At 33.0% G+C, this 17,781-nt stretch overlaps 1 non-coding gene across 1 annotated transcript; it reads left to right on the top strand.

Moving 5' to 3' along the window:
• The first annotated feature begins 10,411 nt into the window (after window positions 1-10,411).
• Window positions 10,412-10,491, top strand: Trnal-uag. The gene has a single exon. It is a non-coding gene; the product is annotated as a tRNA-Leu (tRNA).
• Window positions 10,492-17,781: the final 7,290 nt, after the last annotated feature.

Below are 17,781 nucleotides of genomic sequence, written 5' to 3'. Positions count from 1 at the left end.
TACCTATTGTGGTACATTTGTATTCATGATATAATAATATAAGCCCTTTGTTAAGTAAAAGTTCATATTAGTTTCCGGAAGCTTAAAAGTTTATTTCACTGCCCATCGCTTCCGTATTAGAAGCTTTGCAGCTGAGTTTATACCTAGATATAATTATTACGATGATTAATTCGGTAAAGGTATTGTTACTTTAGCATCGTATTAAAACTAGTATAATTAGTCCTCGGTCCTTAGTAGTGTACAAATTGAAACCTATAGAAACGGAGAAAGCTATTCAGTCAGGCACTTGACATTTATGCCAAAAATAGATATTTGACTGTGGTAACTGCGCTTTAGTCATTTGGAGAACAATGACCCAAGATCCTATTCACAATTTGAATAGTCGGTATTTATCAGTTACGAACATTTCTGGTCATAAAGAGCTCAGCTTTCAAGAGCCCAGTTAGCGTACGACCCCTGGCCGTCGGTTTCAGTCACAGATTCACTAATGGATATAAACAAACAAATTTTTTTCACAGGAGCAGAAAAATGATAATGTTAATTAATGAAAAAATATATATAATCTTAATATATATAAATTACGTGTCACGTTGTTTGTCCGCTACGGACTCCTAAACTACTGAACCGATTTCAATCAAATTTGCACACCGTGTGCGGTTTGATCTAACTTAAAAGATAGGATAGCTTACATCTCAATTTATACCCGCAATATTGTTTTATTGCAAATATTTTTTTATTATTTCATACAATTCTAACAGATAGCGCTGTGTTAAATGTACCAACGTTCACATAAGCTATACTACCTTTCACATAAGTTCTCCTACCGTTTCCCTTGAATAGTTTACTACTATGTAATATAACAAAAACCTTAGCCACAGCAACGCTTGGCCGAGTCTACTAGTATAAAATAAAATTTTGTAGTCCCTTGGAGAGAGAAAAGCCCGCAGCATTTGTGTTCCCTAGCAACGTTTAACAACTACGTACCATAAATATGCTTAAATAGTGAAGGAAATCTTTGTAAGATAGGCATTTAGGTCTTAAATCGAAAAATCAAGATAAATGTAAGTCTTGTCTAAATAAAAATTCAGAAATCTGACGACAAAATCAGAGGTTATTCAAAAGGTTTTTTATTAATTTAATATTATCCTATATTCATGCACCTAGTACTTATACTTGTATAGGTTAAAGCAACTGTGTTAATTATATGTACGCACACAATGAAGAAGCCCTGAAGCAAACTGTTAGTTTCGCAAGGATTATTCAGATTTGTATGTTAGTGAAGACTTAGCTGTCTTATGTATTCATGTAAAGAGGTAGGATGGTGTTCAACAAAATTATTCCCTTCGTAGCAAAGCTTAGGGCTTTTATATAAAATCGTTATCAGGTATATAATATGATTAGATACCACTTTGTGCTTTTCCTCCAGTCGAATACGACTTAAGGTCCTTCAAGAAAAGGGGATTCCGAAAAGACTGGCGAGCCTTCTGGCATAGTGAGTGTCCATGGGCAGTGTCGCCATACAATGACGTCATACATTGTATTGTTTGAAGCCGCAGATTGTAGATGTCGCTAATAACAAAAAACACACTCAAGCACAGAAGGACGTAAGACTCATAATACGTCATGTAAAAGTCTTACATCGCAATACAATTCTAATTTTATAATCAACAGAAAACAACTTAAACGGAGTTTGTGTATAATTTCTTTTCTATTGCAAAAAGTCGAATGTGACTAAAAAAAAGAGGTTACAAACTACACGTATAAATACAGCTTATGTTTGTAAGAAATACCTTTAAAAAGCACCGCTAATTATTTAAGGCAAGTATAATAGCTTAACCATCAAGGTGCTAAGTCACCATCTGCTTAATAACTTAACGGTATACTGGATAATATTATGAAATTCGTGCTTTGAATTCTGACCTGTCATTTTCTGTATCTTCAATATAATAATTGATTTACATTGTATAGCATGAAGCTATCACGCCGAACAAGCCCACAAGTGCGATGCGGTAAGCCATCACTAATTCATGGCCCTCTGATGAATCCTCTACTTCAAATTACTTCACGTTGGTCATGAATTTAATTGACATTTCAAATTAATGAGCCATATTTGTACAGAAAATTAATGCAATTATTATTACCAATATTTCCGTGAACTATGAAGATACAAAAATGTTGTTAAAATAGAAATGTTTTCGCTTTAAACGTTTGGTAAAAGACTGTAAAGAGATAATGAGATTTAATTATTATACAATACTTTTCTGGTACCTTTAAAAAAATTAATTGTTGTTGTTGTTAATACCATAGGCTTGTTTCATTTATGTATGTAGATGTAATGCAGTGTTTTCAACACATTTGGAAAGTCAACGTTTCATTTGTTTCATTCATGATGACGATCGTTTCGAGCTAGGAACAATGGAACACTTATTTGATGTAAACAATATCCATAACTCTAATAAATGTAATTATAGTTACGAATAAGTATCGCAATACAGCGAGGGAATGCAGTGTTAAAGGTACATTGCCACAGGGACCAAACTTTTTAAATTTGTTTTAATTTTCTTTTTATTAATTGTTAATTATTTTTATTATTACACATGTTAAGAAAATTGTAATTACTGTATATTCGATAGTTATGATTACTTATAAAAATAAATAGTCTTTGGTATTATAGTCAATGTTAGAAGTCTTTAGGGTCCTTCAAGAAAAGAGCGTATCAATTCTTAAAGGCACTCGCGAGCCTTCTGTCATTGAGTGTCCATGCGTGGCGGTATCACTTAACATCGGGTGAGCATCCTGCCCGTTGGCCGCCTATTCTATAAAAAAGTAGTATAAAGTGGTTAAATTATTACTATGCATTAGTCACACAATGCTTTTGTAAAAAATATGGTACATATTGTTAGCAACTAATATTTTTATTGAAATGCGACTTCCATCAAGGTTGCGTTAAAGGTTCAACGCTCCTGGAAAGGGGGAATTGAAAGAGACAGAGCGAGAGTGAATGCGTTATTTCTTATCTTACTTTAGTTATCATAAACCCATTGTAAACGTTATAGATTTGGATATTTCTTCACGAAAATCATAATTAAAACGATCAATTGTGGATTGTAAGCAATGTTAATACAGTTTGTCTTAAAGAAACAATATGATTTCACTAAAAATCAATTTCTACCCCTTCCTATTTTAATTTCCACATTAATACGAAGCTTCACTTCTTCCGCGCGGAGGCACTCCACGCACTATTTCTTTTATTTTATATAGCTTCTTTTTAAATAATTTCATAACACGATGTACATTACTAACCTACTTTAAAATTTCTCAGAAATAAAGTATCTTTAAACCGAAGTGGTTAATGTAACCATAGAATGTAAATGAAAAATAATTGATAGAAAACAAAAAAAATTCAAACGTCATCCAAAAGGTTATTACTTAAATAACGACTGTCTAATTTCATTTGCCTTATAGTATGTATAGGTAAACCGTGTGATACTCGTAACAAAAGTATATCCTTTAACAAAAACTCCAATCATATCCGCCGTCGCAATCTCATAGTTCTTTCAACAACCTGGTAATGAATAACGTCTAGCAACCCAGTGACAAGCAAATAGAGTATAAAACAATAATTTATACCAAACTCCAATTTCCCGCGGTTTGGCTGCAATATCTATTCATGAGCAGTCACATGTACGAGGACAAATTTGATTAACCCCACGCTGGCGTTATTAAAAGGGACTAAAGACTATTTTGCCATATATGATGGTTAGTTTAATTTGGTCGTTAGTTATTTTGGTTGCTTGTCACCGCTTCAGAGAGTTTTTCTCTTTTGAAGTCACCTGTCTGGTGTGGTTATTGATTATAAATTGTAGTCACATTTTAACGAGGTGTTTTAATAGGGCGGTGTTATGTTTCATGGTTACGTAGCGATTAAAATGTATAATACAATAAAAATTTAGCCCTTTTTTTGAATTAAGAGTGGCATCAAGTCTCCGTTAAGGGCTCGCTCGCATTCTACCTCAGGCATGTGACTGACAAGGGTATTCCTAAGGCGCAATGACTCTCTTTTGTGACTGACATACTTCCGTTTCTTACACAACCGTACCGTGGAATAATTGAATATTTATGACCTGATCCGCACAATATACCAGAGTTGCAACGGATGAAATTATTGGTGCTTAGCAAACAAAACAAAGCAAAAAGTCATTTAATCATTTAAATTCAATTTGTACACTATGCATGTCAACTCACGCCATCTTCAAATCTTATAGCGGCATTAGTGCCCACATTGTCATCGTCTATGAATTCCCGAACAGTGTAATATCCTCCCTTTGTTAGGGTTTTCTTTATGCAAAGCTTAAACTCATGTATCGGAAGTTTGGTTACACGGCCGGAATCTTGTCAAATATCTGTATACATTTCCCCATAAATGAGTGAGCAGTTTTATGAAGTCTGAAAGCTGGAAAATCAAGTCTATGCCTACTTCTTGTGTTTAAATTGCGACAGTCACTGCGCTTTATAAATTTATTAATTTTATTAACGTACATAATATTTTCATACACATATTGGGACGCAACTGTAAAAATACTGATCTCTTTAAATAATTCCCTTAGCGAGTCACGCGGTCAGTTTTAATTTGTTTATAGCGCGTATTGCTCTTTTTTGTGAAACAAAAATATCTTGAATATCGGCCGCTGAGCCCCACAGCAACATACCATATGTCTTAACACTATGGAAGTAACTGAAGTATACAAGCCTCGCCGTTTCGACATCAGACAACAATCTAATCTTTCTTATCGCAAAAGCAGCCGAACTAAGTCTTGCCGATAGGTTGGTAATATGAGCCTTCCATTGCAAACGAGAATCTAGAGTGATATAAAAATACAGTTGAATCAACACATTGAATTATTTCCTCATTAATATTTGTACAGACATCCCAGCCACCATCATCTAGCTACGAAGCCACGAGGACTGACTAGGCCTGCAGCATACCTTGTGTACGCTTTAAAGATAGGTCTAGAGAACACTTGGAGTGAGGTGAAATAGGCTCAAGACGCGATGGAGACTCACTGTGGACTCCCTGTGCCCCATCTAGGGGTTATAGGGCATTAAGGCAAAGTCAAGTCTAGAGAAAACAGATATTTACGAATTTACAAGCAGCTTAATAGGACTTATTCTATCTAAGTGTGGTAGGTTTAGTATAACAATTTACTATTGTATTATACTTAGAATAAAAATGAGACCGTTTAATTAATTAGATACGTATTACAATATGCAATAAGATTGTTCAAGCAGAAGAATTAGCTAATTCTTATATATTTATTGTGACTCAATTTGTGACAAAATGACATTTTTGTTTATACATTTTATTATTTATATTTTTCCTTATATTTTACTTTATTTAATTTTAGTTATAGTTACATGTTTATGAGTTTTTTTAATTAAATAATTATGCACTTCTTTTACTTTACCCGCTGTAGGTGTTTCTTTTCATTGTTCCCATATTCGGGTTGCCTGGTAGAAATCGCTTGTTAGCGATAAGGCCGCCCGTTGCCTAAATTATGTAACCTGCTTTTTTTTGTTTTTGAAGTGAAACTTCTTTATCGGGGTTGGAAAAAAATTTAGTGTAACATTTTTTCGTTACGCGTCACATTTTTCCGTTACGCGCCATCTTTTGAAGTGAAACTTCTTTATCGGCGTTGGAAAAAAATTTACACACATTTGTCACATTTTTCGGTTACGCGCCATCTTTTTCTTGTCCCTACCACGGTTGATCCGAAGAGATTCGAAGCCATTAGTAACAAAAATATATAATAACGATAACAATGATAGTAATACTAATAATTCTATTACAATTAATGAAATTCTGTAATAATCTTAGTACTACATAGTAGTACAGTACCTAATAAGTTAAAATGAAATAATTGTATTTGTATTCATGTCTATGATAATAAAAGCCTTTAGTTAAACTTTATCTAATTTAACTTTATTTAACCAATTTCTGTAAAGTTGCATATAGTAGATCATTTTTCGAAAAAAGGTCATAAAGAAGTTTCACTTCTTACGTGTGTACACCTAGTACACGCACACATTTTTTTATATGTATGATTTTGCATTTATGATAACGAAGTGTAAATAAATAATAAATAACAATTTATTTAACTAAGAGTTAACTCGGAATTAAAGCATATTATTTAGAAATTTCGTACCGTTTGTATCATAGCGTCGTTAAGATTAAGCGGCTTAGTATTTAGCGTGGGTAATTAAAAGCATCGCGAATAAGTGAGGGTTAATTTCCCGGCGATTCGCCAAACAAGCGCATATTAAAACTTACTTTGCTTGAAATCTTATTGATAAATAACAACAAAAAAAAGACCAATTAAGTACCATTTTTCTATGATTTTGGTAGCTTAGAACCCTGCGGAGTTTCTAAATTTAGCCAGAAGCTATGGAAACTTCTTTTTGTATTTTTAAATTGAAGTCGAATGTTTGGACAAATCCAGCTAAAAACTAAACTTCTAACTTTAAAACCTTTTTTGAGTAGCTTTAACTAATTTTAAGAAGCTGGGATTTTTTTTACTTGAACATCATTTAAGGCAATCATTTAACAGAAAAAAAACTGCAAAATACCTACAACATAAAAAGATATTAATTTTTGAAACCTCGCTGGCAGAAAACATTCAAAAAAACACAAAAAAAATGTATAACTCGAAAACTACAAAAATCGCGGAACATACATGGGGTATTTTCGTATACCCCCAGATGTGAGGAATCTAAAAAAAAATATTGACGTCACTAGTTGAAACATGAAGTTAATGTAATGTACATACATTTGACAAGTAATGATTAAATTATGTTCAACTATAAAATTAACAAATGAGAAAATAATCGATCCGATTAATTTACCGAGAATGTCACATCACTTAAAACCAACAGAAAACGAGAATGACACATCTCTTATAACCAGTAGAAAAGTAGATAATGGTGGATTGTTTACAAATTTAAATACATTTCACAAAACTTTAAATTTTTTTAAAAAATACTTTGACGCATTTCCGGCAGCTAAAATTACTTGGAGGTGTTCCAATCAAGGTCCCCGAGACTCCTGCATAATCAGTATCATCAGATTCCAACGCACTATTATCGCACCCAACCCCAAATGTATATATAAAATCATTATGTTCAATTAGTGGTCCACCTAAGTCCTGCTCAGGGGGGGGTCATGACCCCCATGACCCCCCCCCCTGGATCCGCCGTTGGTCTAAAGTCAAGATGGCGCCAACTCAAGGCATTTGCTCTGCCCTGATTTGTCGTATCAATATTTACTTATATTAGTTGAGTTAAGTTTAATGATTCCAAACAATGAAATAATAACAAAACAAATCAAATTAAATTATGATTGACATTGATGACCAAATCAAAAACTGTCAATTGACTCGATCGTAACATCATAACATTCCCTGACATGTTATTTCGATCGTAGTTATACGTTTTTGACAGTTGGGTTACGAATTATTGTTGTGAATAAGAGAAAAATAGGGGGGCCTCATAGCCTAGCGGTCTTATTGAGTGGCAGCTAGGTGAGGGGTACCGGGTTCGATTCCCGGTTCGAGAGCAAGTTTTAATTTAATTTAAATTTGTTCTCGGCCTTTGGGAAAGTTGTGCGGTACCGGGCGAGTGCCTAAACCGTACATGGAGGATATGATCGAATATCTAAGGCAAAAAAAAAAGCACGAATGATAAAAATCTCATACTTGACGCTGGCTTATGCACAAACCGTGCCAGAGCCATAACAAAAAAAAAAAAAAAAAAAAGAGAAATAAAATTTATCGTTACTAGTTTTACCTCAATTTGTCATCAAGGAATTTACGAAAATGTGCATTACTATAGCTTTGTAATATACAAAAAAATGATATAGCGTTTTTCTACGTAATATAGGTACAACCATGATATTATGTCGATAAAATATTCCAGACGAAACGAGACACGTTTACCACAGTGTTGACATAAAATATACAGTGTTTCTTTATTCAGGTATAGAAAGATGAATAATATCAGAAAATATTATTGTAGGCAATTATTTTATATTGATAGATACAGGATTACGTAAAAGCTGTAAAATATAGACATAAATTTACGTAAATTATGTGCAGATTTAGGTATTTAAAGACTTTTTAACGGATCTATAATGAGCAGTTTCATATCTACTTGTGGTTTAGGTTGACTTTTGAAGGACTGTGAGTACGAATGCATTTAAATATATTTAATAATATGTATATAATCTTCTACTTATAAACACTAAGTTCTTATATGTTAACTAAGTAATGAGTGAAATGAGACCCTTTTTACACGCTTTATATTAGCTTCACCTGTATGTATGTATGTAACCGACTCCTTCGGACTCGATTTTGACCCACTTTTAATGGACAGATTTAGTTCAAACTTTGCGCACCTGTCAAAGATCGATGACAATTCAATAATCCGAAAAAAAAAAATGAAAAAAATGGAACTAAAAAATAAATAATAGTTAAAAAAAACTAAAAAACACGCTTTTAAAAAGTGAAAAATAATTCCTAATTTAGGCTGAAAATGGTAATGAACAAAAAATACTGGTATTATTGTGAAAAAACGCTTTTTCACAATAATACCAGTATTTTTTGTTCATTACCATTTTCAGCCTAAATTAGGAATTATTTGTTTAAATCTCTGAATTGCTCCTTATATACATACAAGTTGTATGTATCTAATAAGTTTGCATGTAGCTATAGCTTTTTCCTTACCTTATAGCTTGTATAATGTGTTAAGTCTGATTTGATGTATATGAAAACAATTTGAATACACGTGTGCTACGTGTGTCACGATGTCCAAAAATAATGAAAATTCCTAAGGCTTTTTATTTACATATTGACTATAATATGTGTTAGTTTTGTTAAATCAATGCATAATTTTCTATGTTTTTATTTAATTTCGATATTTAACTCCGAACTCACAGAATATAGTTATTAAAAAGACTGGCCTTCATATTTCAAGCAAAGTTTTCCCAATATTTACTGGCAGGGGATCACAGCTTCCTTACGATACCGCTGTGTCGTTTTGCCACATCACCGACCATTTATTGTGTTACGATACTTTTGTTGCCCTATAGAGAAAATATTTTACCAAATTTTGTGTATTTGAACTTCTATCTTATACGAACCCATAACTTTTACAATAGAAAACACACGCTTGCGATTGGGCCATGACGCAGATTGTGTCTTTATCGTTTCTTTTATAAAAGGTGTGTCGGCCTGGTGGCTTGGCTGAGTGTGACTTACCCGTGAGGTTGTAACGTGTGTGTCAGCGCAGAAGGCTGATCACCTATGCGTCTAAAAGCTGATGCATCTCTGCACGCGCTGGAGCCGATCCCCCAGATCAAAATATGGTGGATGGGGCGATTTGAGAATGACCCTTACTGTATCAAAGATCATTACAAATCAATCATGCCCGTGTAACGATGAACAGCGGGGCGCTGATAAAGCTAGGTGTTATCGCACCCCGTCTAGAGCAAGTGTTGGTGGCGTAGAGTATGCACATATCACGAGTCCCATATAACCATCCGCCCTAAGAATTCACGCGGGGTATGCAACAGAAATCTGAGAGAATATACTTATTCTTTACGATATAAGCGTTAAAAGTGCACAAAGGAAGTAATACTTGAATATTATTATATAGAATGTTTTGAATCCCATGACGTCACTGGGCCAAGATTGATATAACAAGGTTGAAAAAATGATATTTCTATTTCCGTATTTTATTATAAAGTACTAAAGTCATGTCCTTAGTGTGTCCTTACATTTGTACTTCTCGCACTTGACCTGTATTCGTTGTTGCGTTTGTTCGCGGGAGGCGAGTGGCGAGTTAACACTATATTTACACAAACATAGGTATATCAGAAAGAAACGTTTCTGTTGAATTATTTATTGATTTAGCTATAGAAGCTCATAATAATCAATCAATTATCCTTCAAAAAAACTTAATTATAGCTTAAAATAGTATTACAAATTTATTATTTTGTCAAACGACGTGGGTTACCTTACTATTTTCATTTTGAGGTAATTGTAGCAATTTTAATAATCAGTTTGGTGATATATTAATTCCGGCCTGTCCCAGCTGTATATTAAATTTTAAACATCAAATAAATATAACCTTTGTTATTCAGAAATAATAAACGAATCTTCAATAATGGTGCAGAAGTTTTTCGTTACAAAAACACAAATATTTGCTCTTAACAATATTAGTATAGATAAAGATATACGTATGTGAAAATCATGAGATATGTAAAAACATTGTTATCACTAAATATATAAAATATAATCGGTGGTAGTATTGCGCAATCAGTATGTAAAATTTAGCATTAAAATTTAAATACATGTCATCAGGCAGCGTGGCCGAGCGGTCTAAGGCGCTGGTTTTAGGCACCAGTCCGAAAGGGCGTGGGTTCGAATCCCACCGCTGTCAAATTGTTTTTACTTTTTGATTTTATGGAAGTCCTTGTTATATTTTTGAGTGTATTATACCAAATAACGAACACATGTGTACTGTTTTAAATTACATGGATATTTTACAATATTTCATAATATGCAACTGCAGTAGACTATACTAAAAGGGTTATATTTTTACAGGACTCAATTTCTATTTGTCTAAATATAGATTATCTTTTTAGTATTGAGATATATACACATAATAATCTGTGGCAGAAATCAAATAAGAATTTGTTTTTTTTAATGAATGTCTAGTTCTTGAAGGACGTGTTGAGAGAAACAATTCAATGATTATAGCCATTAGTCCAGCTCTCACAGTAATGTCCGTACACATGTTGGCCCTCTTACATAATGTTCTTTTTATCTTGGACATGTTATTTATTGTAATATACTGTACACAAAGCCACGTTACAAGAAAGTAGGAGAGCTTTCTACTTGAACTCACTTAGAAAAGTTGGTAAGACTTAAATTAAAAATAATTTTATAAGATTTAATTATTCAAATCAATTTTTAACAAATCAATCAATATTTAGTCATACGTAACATAAGCCTCAATAGTATGAGAGCAGTATTTGAGCTTATGTTATACAAACTATCACTTCTATCTTCCGGGATTTCATTCCCGACGATTTAATACCAAGTTGGTAGACAATTATAATAAGGCATGCAACAACAGGAATGCAGGTTGCAACCTATGAACAGTATGATATGTAAATATATGTTTTTAGAGTATTTTTTGTTAAGTGACACTTCTTTAGGGGCATGAGGGTAAAATTGTTACGGAATATCACACGCTGGACATTTTGTTTGTTTGTCGGTTTTTTTTCTTTAATAAAAATGTGCTAGTATAATTTTTTGGTGCAATCATTGTGTTTTTAATACATATCAATATCATTATTGTTTTATTAAGTAACTAAATTATATTTTTTTGTTGGTTTTGTATTTTTATAAGGGCACAGAACCAAGACCTTTTTTGCTAAGACCCAGTTGACTATTTTAGAAAATGTGGAAATAAGTTAGCAATTATGATAATAATGTTTTTTTTTATATTATATGGTAATGGTAAGCCTTAGTATCATTCATTTATATAGAAAGACTGGCAAAATTAAATTATGGGATTTGGGCAGCTTAATTACTCAATAATTAATTTACTAAGAAGTTTCACTTCTGAGATGTGTAATTTGTACGCTAAGTTAAGTTTTTTAGTTATCCTTAGATTTTTTGATTTCGTTCAAATCAATATCAAATTATAAGTCCGTAGCAATAAGTTGCTAACGACTGTTTTTATAAAGTCCCGGGAAGAAATTAAAAGTTTTCAAATTATAGCTTTTACGACGATCGTAAACATTCAACTGAACTAAACTCAAAATTTAATATTGTTCGATGAGATTAGATTTTGATATATATTTTATTATGAATTATAATTCCTTATTTCTAAATTTAATCTCTACCGTAAATCTCTGATTAATTTACACGTGTATTATAAATATTTAAAAAAGATTAAAACCATACGTTTAAAACTGTTTTTAAGTATTTGTTATATTAATCATTTCATCTAAGGAGTACTACAAACCAATTCACTACGTTTATAGTTTCTGGCATCAGTTGGTATGAGTATCATGTATGTTAAATATTGTATTCATTTCATGGGTTAAAGGCTAAAAGGATTTTTTTTATGGCTCTAGCACGGCTTGTCCATTAGCCAGCGTCAAGTATAGGATTTTTTATAATTCGTGCTTGTCTTTAGAAATTCGTCCGTGTCCTCCAAGTACGGTTTAAGCACTCGCCCGGTACCGCACAACCCTCCCAAAGGCCGAGAACAAATTTAAATTAAATTATAACTTGCCCTCGAACCGGGAATCGAACCCGGTACCCCTCACCATTTCATGGGTTAAAGGCTAAAAGAAAAAGAATTAACTGCATGGCCAATAGCTAGGTATAAACTGTCAATCCACAAATTATTACCACTGACATATCTATTGAACAAATATATATATATATATATATATATATTATATTATAACTTAATTAAACGTTCAATCAACAGCCTAGTCTCTTAACTAAACAGTGACGTTTAACTAGCGGCCTGAAAGATATTGAGCCAGTTGATCAAACAGCTAGGCAAATGTTTTGGATCGATGACCTGATGACTGTTCATTTAAATCTAGTTCCACTTTCTGCCACCTAGCGGCTAGCATCGAAATTCTTCAATCTGTTAATATAGCGTCGACAAACCACTACTTTGATGGTGTTTTCCAAAGTGTAGTGACAATAATAATGTGAATTTAGCTGTGGCTGACTCAAGCAATTTAATTTTTAAAGAAATCTTTTTTTATGTCATATGTTTCACCTTTTTTATGTATGTCACATGATCACTCTATCGAACGATAGGCCTAAGCATTAACCAGTCATTAAATGTTACGAACGCTACGGCTGAATAACTTTCAGGCCGCTAGTTTATCGGCGCTGTATAGTTAAAAGGCCAGGCTGTTAATTGAACGGCTAATTAAGCTAGTTGGCTGCGACATATACAAGTGGAAGGATGAAATTTGACAAAATATGTAAATAAAAATCTATATCTATGTAGAATAAAGGTTCTGTTAGAAATAAGACTCAATAACAAAACACGAGATTTAGCTTTATCGCACATAAGGGCGGGGTCTACAGTGATTTATTTTAAAAACCGAACACTCGTTGGGTTCCATCACATAGTATATTATTCATAAAATATGACTTAACGCAATTTACCAGTGAATGTTTGTCGAATTTATCGCATGAAATATAGTGTCCTTTGTCATGTGGGTTGTGCGTAAGCCTCTAATATATCACAAAGAAGTATTCAAACAGACTCGCTGCAATAAAAGATAGATATGGCAGGATCCTTTATCATACGATATTTTTCTTGATAAAAATGGTGTGTATGAAAAATAATTGACGATTCAAACCAAGTACTAACGTGTGGATATGTTTTTGTTTCTCTACTACAGCTTATGTAACTGATATAAACGTTATGATACAATATTTACTAATCCGACGTTAAAGGAATTTTATTTAAATGCGTGTAATACCAATATTAGTTTTTTTTAATAATTTTGCTTTTATTAAGTAGGATGAGTAGAACAGGTTTACTAATACAAAAGTCTTTTAATAATATACAATAATTGTTTTGTCAGTCATTGAACCTAGAACTGGGCAAGCATAATGAGCTCTTGACTACTGAGCGTTTTAGTTTTTGTTGAATAGAATACAAGAATGAAAGAATAGAGACAGAAGAGCATGCACCGTGCGCACATATATGTAGCAATAAGTTGTTATAGATTTTGCATATTTAATTATTCTTCTTCTATTCTTTAATTAATTCCAGTCAGGCTCAAAGCGGCTATCTGGTCAATTCAACCAAACTTAGGTGTGGGTTCCAGAACCAAAGTTTTCTGAGAGTCACATCGTTCGTTTGATCCCCGGCTGTGACCAATGGACTCTGCTTATGTGCGCATTTAATACTCGATAGTACGGAGGAGGGAAACATCGAGACAAAACCAAAATGGCGTAGACCTAAAACCTCGACGGCGTGTATCAAGCCCAAAAGGCTGATCACCTACTCAACATCTTTTAGGAATAACAAATGATTTCGTCATACGAGATACAAATAAAGAAGTCTGAGATCTTAAACGTAGCGCGACTGTTAAATTATATCGTGTCGTAGGATACAAGTGTTCCCTTCAACAAATAATTCTCAGAACTTTCTTAGCACAGATCATTCTAAGTTTGCGTTCCCTCGAATATACTCATATTGCCTGACAACCCAAGTCTACAGAACATATAAGTTTCAGTGGTATAATTACCTATTACAGTGGCCCCCCGGTAATCCGGCCCCTGTCTTTCCGGCGCCTTCTGTAATCCATTATACCTCTCTCTTGCCTGTTTCAAATCTTCACTAAAGTAGGTAACATATAATCATATGCAACAGACAGTTTGCAATCATATGGAACCGACATTTTGATGAAAAAATTTGATCTACCCGCAATTTTTTTTTTTAATTTGTGGATAAAAACTTTCTAAAATAAGAACACGTCCTTGGAAGTTCAAATCATCATACTCAAATAGTTTCTCATTCCAACTCACTTGCATACTGGTAAATTAAAAGAATTTTTTGAAGTTGGTTAATAAATGTAAAATTATAATAATTATGCACACTAAATATTCAAAGATCACGGAGAACAAAATACGCAAACTGTATAATAAATTTATTTAAAAAGTTTAACAATAAAATATCAAAGTATAGAAGTTATTCGACGAATAATAATGACATTTGCTTAAAATAATTCTAGTATTCGAATCATAACGAAGTCAGATAAAAACTGAAAGTTTTAAATAAAATCCATCTACTTGCAAACCTCGTCTCAAAGGTGAAACTCTGAATATTTATTACCCCCGACGGGATTTGAACTCGGGACCTTTGGACAGTTTACAAACACGGGTGCCTTCAAGTTTTTTATCGCGAAAATTTCATTTTATGTACATTTCGCTAAAGTGCCTCGAGTTACCAAGATTGCTCATAAAGATGTTCATAATACTTTGTGTATAATGATTTGCCGTATTCAACAAGAGGGACATTTTTTATTTATTTTTATCTTACGAAATTGTTTTTCTATTGATTGAGTATACAGTATTGTTGTCGACGGTTGTGTGTTCTAACTCAGACTCTATCAATGGGTTTCTCCTTATTTGGATTTGGATGGATTTTTCTTTACGTCAGGAAAATGGCGTGTTGATACACGATGTTTTTCTTTGAATTTTACTGTGCTTTCCTTTTGTTGTATTTATAAGTGTTAAATATCGTGTGTCAGGCACAGAAGGTTATCTATTAACAGACACAGAAATCTGAGGCAGATACATAAAATTAGCTTTTAGCTTCACTCACGTACAAACAAATTATAAAAGATTTCCAATACTAAAATGATTCATTAATTTTGTATCAGTGACAAAATGTCTTCGGTATCTTATCTTCTTATATCTCACTTCCTTGTTCTCGCACTTTCATAGCATTTAAACAAAAATAGATAAAAGTCCCAGTAACAATGACACGAAATGCAATGCTTAGGTGGGTTGGCCATGTAGAAAGTACGAGTGAGAAGCCGCTAACGAGTGGGATATCCGGAACACCATGGATGGTGTGGATGGGTTGGGTTGGCCTTGATAAATACATGGAGCAAATCCAGCACGTACTCAAGGGATATGTCAAAAGTACCAATAACCAATGAGCATGCATGGTGTATGAAAGTGGATGAAGCGAGAGAAGTATATCCGGACCGTCTCAAGTGGGGATCCGTGGTCTCTGCCAATCTATATCTACCCCTGAGTGTAGAAATAAACAAAAATATTAATATAATACATCGGCACAACATAAAGTCAAAGTCAATATCATTTATTCATATAGGTAACACAATGTACACTTATGAACGTCAAAAAACAAATAAATAAATGCTTCTAATTTTTACATTTACTGCCAGTTCTCAAATCAAGGGCGTAGAATAGAAGAGAAGAACTGGCAATAAACTTTCCGCCACTCTTTTTAATCGCCAAATTTTTTGTTTTACACAACGTTTGTAAGGAGCTGCAGCCTGCAACCATTACACCATGTTCCACATGACTTCTTAAGTTATTAATAGTTCATAATACAATAAATTAAAAACAAAGACTTGTCCTCTATCAGCAGGAGGCATGGTGAAATAGGAGCACGCACATACATTCTCGTGGGAACAACACGCATAAAATACATACCTTATATGAAATAGGAACAATGAAACCTGTGCCAAACCCATTTAATAAAATCGTTGTATCTATATTTTCCTCTGACTAGCACAATATGAAACTATACTATATAAACTGTAGCGATCAGCGCAGAGGATGAAGGACCCTCCACTCAACTCCACTCGGGGACAAAGTTGTTTGTCCAGCACTTCATTTGATCGTAAGTGAACCTTTTACTCATATTCTGTTGTATATTTAATTTTGCATTCAAAATATCAACATTCCCGATAGTTGAAATACAAGAATAATTCAAATGCATTTAATATCGAAATGGAACACTAAATAATTTTTTATTTATTAAAAATTATAAACCACCGTGTGGGTGAAACATTAGTGTGAAAAGAAGATAAATTCGAAAATAAAATATAATAGTTTTCTACAAACATTTATATTAAAGTTTTTTGTAGATAATAAGGTACTTTAATAAGAATATAAATATATTACGAATACATTAATAATTTATTATACAACTGACGCACATTAATTCTTAACAATAAATATAATTTTCGGTTTTTATTAATTTTTAATTATTACTGTGTAGGTTAAGAAAATTTTAAATATGTATATTTAATTGCTATGTTTAGGTTTTATTTAAATAAATATATAATCATTTATATATATATATATATATATATATATAGTACATATATATTTTACACTATGGTGATATATAAGTGCTATAGTAAATTCGGTGATTCACTTATTTAATTTTAGAGAAAATTTTTAACGACTCCTCATGGTCCACTCCCGTGAAGTGGGTATCGTGGTCACATCTACGTATTTTGTAAATCTATATGTCAACGTAAAATTGTAAATACCGTTAGGTTGTAATCTATCTCGCGAGATTATGAACTGTCGAAAGATTGTGAACCTCAACGTACTACTTACAATTTAACGTATTCTTATTAGGTCTATTGTAATCTATCGAAGTGAAACCGTCAAATTGTGAAACGGAATGTACCTCGCGCGCTGATTTTTATCAATTTTTTCTATAATTTTTTTGTGTTTTTTTTTCCACAAGTATTGCAAAATTAAACTTATATGAAATGTTTTCTTTGTTTTGTTTGTCATTTCTCAGCAATTCAATCACAATGTGCCACAGCGAAGCGTGGCTGGGCACAGCAGTACAATATAAAAAAGGGTATGCTCAGAGGTAGGTACTGGCCCACAAGAAATGATATAGGAAGTGGAGTGCCTATGAATACAATATAGAGGGTATATAACAAATTGACGTCACCACTGTGGCACAAAGCTGTCCGATCCATGTCAAGATCGGTGGGACGATAACGCCGAGCTGACAACGTAATAACAACGTTAACTATGAAAACGAATTTTGAGAGAACTTTATAATGGAATTGTATATAAAACTCACTACCCCCGAATGAACGTGAACATATGCAACATTTTTCTTTGCTACCATAGACACTGTTTTATTATCCGAAACAAAAACCTAATT

The sequence above is a fragment of the Pieris napi genome, chromosome 20, assembly GCF_905475465.1.
Source record: "Pieris napi chromosome 20, ilPieNapi1.2, whole genome shotgun sequence".
Taxonomy (NCBI): Eukaryota; Metazoa; Arthropoda; class Insecta; order Lepidoptera; family Pieridae; genus Pieris; species Pieris napi.
This window is presented reverse-complemented; position numbering and strand designations above follow the sequence as displayed.